Source organism: Saccopteryx bilineata, chromosome 9, assembly GCF_036850765.1.
Source record: "Saccopteryx bilineata isolate mSacBil1 chromosome 9, mSacBil1_pri_phased_curated, whole genome shotgun sequence".
Taxonomy (NCBI): Eukaryota; Metazoa; Chordata; class Mammalia; order Chiroptera; family Emballonuridae; genus Saccopteryx; species Saccopteryx bilineata.
In genome coordinates, this window is record NC_089498.1 from 91,148,008 (window position 1) to 91,155,721 (window position 7,714).

Here is a 7,714-nt window from a genome sequence, read left to right on the forward strand (position 1 = left end):
GAGCAGTGGTTCTCAACCTTTTTTGGGCCACAAACCGGGTTAATGTCTGAAAATATTTTCATGGACCGGCCTTTAGGGTGGGACGGATAAATGCACAAAATAAAATTATGCGACCAGCATAAAAACTGTGGTGTTTTTAAATATAATTGTCGAACTTATGAGACAAGCGTCAAGAGTGAGTCTTAGACAGATATAACAGAGGGAATCTGGTCATTTTTAAAAAATAAAACATCGTTCAGACTTAAATATAAATAAAATGGAAATAATGTAAGTTATTTATTCTTTCTCTGTTGACCGGTACCAAATGGCCCACGAACCGTTACCGGTCTGTGGCCCAGGGGTTGGTGACCACTGGGTTAGAGGATCATCCCAAAGCACAGAGGTTGCTGATTCCATCCCCAGTCAGTGAACATACAGAGACAGATTGATGTTTCTGTCTCTCTCTTTCTCTTTCTCTCACCCTTCCTCTGAAATGAATTTTAAAAAAAGAAAAAGAAATGAAGACAAATTGAAGTTTACTTTATCAATGGAGTATATTCAAGGCCCAAGGTTTTTATGTTATAGGATGGAAAACCTAAACTAGGTGTGGCCAAATATTCATGTTAGTAATAAAAGCCTCAGCAAAGTTTAGCAAAGGATGTATCACTTTAAATTATGTGACTTCCTGATGAACACTCCAAGATAAACTAGTTGTGAGAAGTGCCTCTAAGTAAATGAATAGTTGAACCTACACAAGGCTATTACCTAAATGTACACAAGAGGAAACCTTTCAAAAGTGACGACATGGGCTCCAGATGACCCATTTTGATTTGGCATTAATAAGGTGCTTGGTTGGCATCCAGTCTCACGGCTTTAAAACATGCGCACCCACCTGAAGGGAAGACTTTGTTCTCTGCTCTCTGTGCCACTGAGGCTGGGAGCAGAGGGCAGGCATTCTTTATTTTCTTTCTCTACCCCCAGAAAAATGGCTGTGTGTATTTTTAAATGATTAAAATGGTAATGAGTTGTAAAGAAGATGTTTAGCAATTCTGAAAGTTAAAAAGAAAAAGAATTCCTCAAAATGTAAGAAGTTTGTGATAGCATTCCTTCCAATTAAGGTACATAGAATTCCAAACATTTTCAATATTTATATTTACATTTTCAATAGGAGATATACTCACCAAAGTAGGATCATACAAGGCATACCATTCATCACTTGAATTCTGAACTTCATAAAGTTTGACCTTGCACTCATCTATTTAGACCTGCATGGTGCCCACATGCTGCCATGGTAGACCATGTCTCTCCCTAGTGCTTCAGTTCTTTGCTGAAGGACATGCATCATTTGTAGCATTTTCACATTATAAATGTCATTTAATAAAATTCTTCATGTGTACACATTTATATGATCAATCAATGAATTATTTCCTAATGTAAAATATTCAGAAGTAGAATTGCCAAGTCAAAAAGAATGTATTTTAATCTAAATTTTTAAAAATAAAATAGCCTTTAGAAATGTTGTATCAGTCCTCACTCTTACCATTAGAGAATGAAGTTGTGTTTACCCACATCTTAGACAACATTGGACATTACTTTTTTAAAATTTTGTCAATTTGCTGGACAAAACAGTTAAGTTGTTACTGTACTTTCTTTTATAACATAATTTGTTTATTGACTACTTGCATTATTTTCTTTTGAGTTCCTTTCCCATTTCTTAATTAATAAACATTTCAAAATTATTTTCAACTTTTAATTATTATATTAGTATTATAAAGAGCATTTTTGCATATGCAGATTTTCTGATTTTGGAAGTATTTTTTTCAGACAAATTTCTACACATGGGATATCTGAGTTAATAAAAATTACTTTTATTGTGGTCCTTAATGTCAAATGATCTTCAAAGGGGTTATGTAAGTTTATGTTTCAGACTAATTATGAGTATATTAGCTCTATCACTTTCTTTTTAGCTTTAGACATGAAGGTACAAGAAAAAGAACTGCTGTTAGTCTCTGTTCTTGTTCATTGTTTCCTCTTGAAATACATTCTTGTATATTATTACTTTGGTAATTTTCTTTCCTTAATCTTCTCCATCATCCCTTTCTGAAATTTCTGTTTTTCAAATTTTTGAGAAGATATATATATCTTTTTCTTTTACTTTATATTCTGTGATATTTTCCCTCCTTATTTTCTAGGAAGCCTAACAAATCTGTTAACCTGGCGATGATATCTGTAATCTCTAAGTCTTTTGCTTTCTCTTTTCATGGTACCTTCTTTTTGCTTTAAGTATATATATATTTTTTTCAGTTTTTGTTGCTTCTTAATTAGCTTTTAATTATCCATCTATCTTTAAATCCTTTATTTTTTGGCTTCTGAGGGAACAGATAGAGGTATCAACACTATCATTTAATATTGGCTTGTCCATGCCTAAATTCTACACTATTTTCAGGTTCCATGCCATGAAAATATTTTTTAATAAGATGGTGGGCCCTGGTCAGGTATCCCAGATGATTAGAGCATCATCCTGATACTCTATGGTTGTGTGTGTGTGGGGGGGTATTCAATTTCTTTTTTTTTGTATTTTTCTGAAGTTGGAAACGGGGAGGCAGTCAGACAGACTCCTGCATGCACTTGACCGGGATCCACCCGGCATGCCCACCAGGGGGTGATGCTCTGCCCATCTGGGGCACCACTCTGTTGCAACCAGAGCCATTCTAGCGCCTGAGGCAGAGGCCATAGAGCCATCCTCAGCACCTGGGCCAACTTTGCTCCAGTGGAGCCTTGGCTGCGGGAGGGGAAGAGAGAGACAGAGAGGAAAGAGAGGAGGAGGGATGGAGAAGCAGATGGGTGCTTCTCCTGTATGCCCTGGCCAGGAATAGAACCCAGGACTCCTGCATGCCAGGCCGATGCTCTACCACTGAGCCAACCGGCCAGGGTTATGGTTGTGGTTTTGATCCCCAGTCAGGGCACCTACAAGAATCCACCAATGAATGCATGAGTAGGTGTAACAACAAATCAATGTTTCTCTCTCTCTCTCACTCCTTTCCTTTCTGTTTAAAATCAATAAATTAAAAAATTAAAATTAAAAATAGGTGGAAGTAAGAAATTGGTAGATCATTGACTACGCTATAGTTCTCATGAGCCTCTTTTCTCTCTCTCCCTTTTTTTTTCATTTTTGATACATTTGTCCATTTGCACAGAAGTCACAGTTACGGTATTAAAGTTTGCTTTTTTTTCACAAATAGGAAAGCCCACTCAATAGTAGCATAAAATATTACAGTTTTGTTTTGTGTTTTTCTCACTCACCTGTTGTGGTTCAGAGGCTTAAGACTGTCAGGAATGAGGAGTCTGAAGTTCTTGTCATCTTTCTTAGTTGGAAACAGATAATCTTGTTTTCTGAGAAAGAGGAGGAAGATGAAATGAAGAAGAAGGTACAGCTCTTGAGCAGGAAAGCATAACTTTCCAGAAAACCTTGCAAATGTTTGCTTTCATCTCAGTAGCCATTGAAAACAATTTTTTCCCAGCATCCCTATAATTAGAGGTGATCATGTGATACCACGGTTGTAGTATATGCTGTTAGTTTCCTGTCTATTTCTCATTATTCTTTAGTTTTAAGTGAGATCTCTTGCTCATTCCTAACTTATTCTTACTCATAATCTTTGGATTGTTGCTTAGTTTAATTTTTTCTTTCTGAATAACTTTCAGGGCTGTTAGGGGGAAGCTATGAATTACCTTATTTTAAAAGCCCCCTAGACTTGAGCACACAGAGACTGTTCACAGTTTTTGGAATTTGGTTGGCTGCCAGTCAAGAACTTAGCAAAACATAAATACTACTTCTTGAATACTCACCACATGCCAAGCACTTTTCCAATCGCTTTACATATATTAACACATTTTATCCCACAATAACTTTACAAGGTAGATACTATTACAAAACCCACTGAACTGATGAGAAAACTGAAGCACATATTGGTTAAGTAATTTGCCCAAAGCCACACAGCCAAAAAAGTTGAAAGCAGATAACTGAGTTTTGAAGGCAGGCAGCCTGCTTTCTGGACTTGTTCTCTGCTGAACTAAGTCGGTCAAAGTGACTGTCCTCATTAAATCTTAATATGATATCAGAAATGATAAAAAGCAAACAAAATATATAACTATTTTAAGCCTCTACTTTAAAGGAAAAGCTGACAGTCATTTGGGAAAATATTTGTGCTGAAGACTGCGTATTCCTTAGTTTTCATCAGTGTAGATCAAGTTAAAAACACAGCCATCTTCTTCCTCATTCATTCTGTGTTTGTGGAAACTTCACGGTGATCAAAGCTGCCTTGGGGCAAAGGGTGAGCCCTGCTGTAAATCGAGCTTCTGTGAGGAGTGCAGCCTTTCCTCTCCAGCCCAGGGCTGTTGACAAGGTGTCTGGGAGTGTTGTTTGATTCTCCTTTGAAAAAATGAGTCCATTGTGCAATCGCCTTGGCCTAGCTTGGTGAGGAGACAGAAGACCAAGAGACGCAGTTACAAGCTCACTCAAACCTGGGAGACCTCAGTTTCTACATGTATAAAAGAAGCAGTCTTTAGAAGGAACCAGTTTATCATTATCAGCAGATTCTGCAGAGACCCAGATGGGATTTGTCTGCTGACACAGTGGTGTTGCTTTTTCCCCACAAAAGGAGTATCTTCCCCACAAAGGTGGGAACTCCAGAAGCCTCACCCAACTTCCTTTCATGATCCAGAGCCTTATTGGTTTTAAATAGTTCATGTTAGATATTTCTCATTTAACAGTGAAGGGCACCTATTCAGGGCCCCAGAGGGAACTTTAGAAATGCGCTTAACACTTCCATGTTCTGTGAATATTTACAGCTCCAGGAGATCTGATTCATAGCTCTCCCTTTACTTATCTCACCAGGTTCTCCAGTTTCTTTCCTATCCAAAACTCACACACCCTCTGTTCCAAAATATATAGGTGAAATATTGCTGCCATGACAACTTCCGTTTCTCGGTGGCTTACCACAAAAAGTCAATCTCTTGCTCTCAAGAAGCCTGCTGTAGATCTAAGTGACGCTTCAGGACAGCTCATCTTTATATTTAGCCATTCAAATGGTTTTCATTTTTTGGCCTCACCATCTCAACACTTCTCACTGTTGCAGATGAAAAATCAAGAAAGTCAAGCCTCTGCGGCTAATCACTTTGGCTCAGAAGTGACATGTTTACATGGCCATACCTAACGCCAAGGGATAGAATTTATAATCTTCTGTGTAACCAAAAGTAGAGGAGAACTAAATATTGGTGGATACTAATTACATACATTGACCATACAGATCAAAGCTCTCTTTGTTAGATCAAGTCCATCTGGCTAACCTATGAGCTTCTATCTCCTGAGAGTACAGAATCCTGGTAAGAAAGGCATCTGGAGGCTACTAGTTCAGTTTATTCTGAGTTAGGATTCTTAGTTTCAACCTTGAAAAATGACTGTTAAGCCTCTTTCTGGTCACTTCCAATGATAGTGTCACTACCTCGTGAGCCAGAGAACACCATGCTTTAGCTAAAACAGCTCAGTCGGAAAACTCTTCTTTGCTCTAAAACTATCTTCCTGCCACAGCCGGTTCTCAGGTCTAGCTCTCTACCCATAAGTGGAGCTGGCTTTGTCCACACCCACTCTCACATGACCCTTCAAATGCCCAAGGCCATCAATATGTTCCTTTCCAGTCTAGGTTACATAGCCTCAGTTCTCCTTACTAGACCTTATGTGACCTCTAACTGCTTATTATCTCAATCAACACTCTTTGTATCACCTCTTTTAGTGTGGAGCTCCAAAGCAAGCATTATTTTTCTATCATCTGATCATTGCCAAATGAAAGGTTATCACTGCTTTTTTCTGGACTCTGCACAATTCTAGCAATGCCACCTAAAATAACATCAGTTTTCCCAGCAACTACGTCACACTCTGGGCTTGTGTTCCATCTGGACCTACTGGGAATCGAGGCCTAAGACTTACCCCTTTTCCTTTCCAAGGTTCTGTCCAATGGTTTGTAGACAAAAAGAGATGAATACAAAAATGAAAATACTTTATTAATGTTGGGCATGTGTCCCAAGATTGACAAAACACAGACGTCTTTGATCTAAACCAGAGTAGAGAACTCATTTTGGTTCTCCCATGCTGAAGGGTGACCTCAGCTTTCCCCCTCATGTATGGAAGATACCAGGAAATAGTATAAGCCTGACTTATCTCACTCATAATTTAAAAGTAAAGAAGCTAGAACACACAGGTGTACACACACACACACACACACACACACACACAGCCAGATGGCCAGTGTGGCTACAGTACACAAATTCTGGGCCCTGATCATCTATAGTCAGATAGAAGAGAAAGGAAAACAGAAGATTTCAGATTTTAGGAACCTCTACTGTCCTGGCCATAAAGCAGATTGTGAAAAAAATGGTGAAAGATAAAGTGTCCCTGTCAACTAGTGAAAGGTTCTCAGTGAATATATTCTATTTCATCTTGGCTTCAGACAATTTTCCAACCTAACAGGACCATTTAGAATCATGATTTTATGATCAAACAGACTAACACCCAGGTTTTATGTTATTTGCTTCTGTGTTTTTTTTTTAAAGTTATTTAGCAGAAGAGGGACAGCTACAGAAACAAGAGATGAATATTGCAATATTTCTAATCAGGTTGATAGTCCTCGAGTGTCATTTTAGCTGTGAATTAATATGTCATTTAAGGCAAGGGTTAAAAAAATAGTCTTTTTCCCACACATGATAGCCTATGGGCAGTAGGCCAGCCCATGGTCCAAGGCCGTGCGCTGCTCATTACTAACATGTTGGGTTGTGGTATTCTCATGGCAATTGGGACTGGTGTGTCAGTCCTGGGAGATGTGAGTCTGGCTGGGCCAGAAGTTTGACCCACTGCGCTCAGTGAGTATGTTTGCTAATGGACGGCAGCATGGGCCCCTTCCTACACTACTGCTACCTCTGGCTGGACTGCCTGCTCCCTGCATCCAAACGTTCTCAGGAAAGTCCTCATTGACAACTGGTGGCCTCTTCAGTGCTGGTGTCTGGTACTTCTTGAGTCATGGCAGCCTAGAGCCTGGAAAAGAGCTACCACTAGCTGAGGGACAAATTCCAGGAATTCAACAAAGGTGATTGGTGTGGCCTGCTGCACAGCTGATGACCTTCCCCTTTGTAACCCCACCCCCCAGTTCCAAGTCACTTACATCAATAGTCTGACACTGGGCTGGGGCACATACCTGTCCTACCTCCAGTACTGAATTCCAGACCCCCTGACAACCCTCACGTGAGTGGTCCTATGCAGCCTGAGCTGTCCCATTCCCTCAGTAGATGGCAGACAGGACAAGATGACTTCCAGCTAACAACCCACCCTGGAGGGAGGGAGAGTGGGCAGCAGGCCAGGGGCCTGGGCCAAGTTCTAGTCCCACCACCACTCCTGGGCATCTGGCTGAGCTGCTACTTCCAAGGCCAATACCAGGCCTTAGTTTCCCCATTGCAACAGACCAAGAAGACTGACAGTCATCCCCCAGGTCTCCTCACTCGGAACCTCTGGGACCAGGCTGTCCCATCCTCAACACTAGGCCCAAGCCACCCACAAGTCCTGAGCCTCAACCCCTCCACACGGCTGTGAGCTGGGCTCTGAGCCCTGGAACACAGGCGTGGACATTGCCTATTTGCTCTGAGCAGAGCTGAGCCTGGGACTGGCCCCCAGGATCTGGAGCCTTAGGTG

The 7,714-nt window shown here is 40.5% G+C and overlaps 1 pseudogene; it reads left to right on the plus strand.

The window, feature by feature from the left end:
• The window catches only part of LOC136313669 (mpv17-like protein 2), a 62,131-nt pseudogene extending 54,887 nt beyond the window's left edge, over positions 1-7,244 (plus strand).
• The last annotated feature ends 470 nt before the right edge of the window (positions 7,245-7,714 follow it).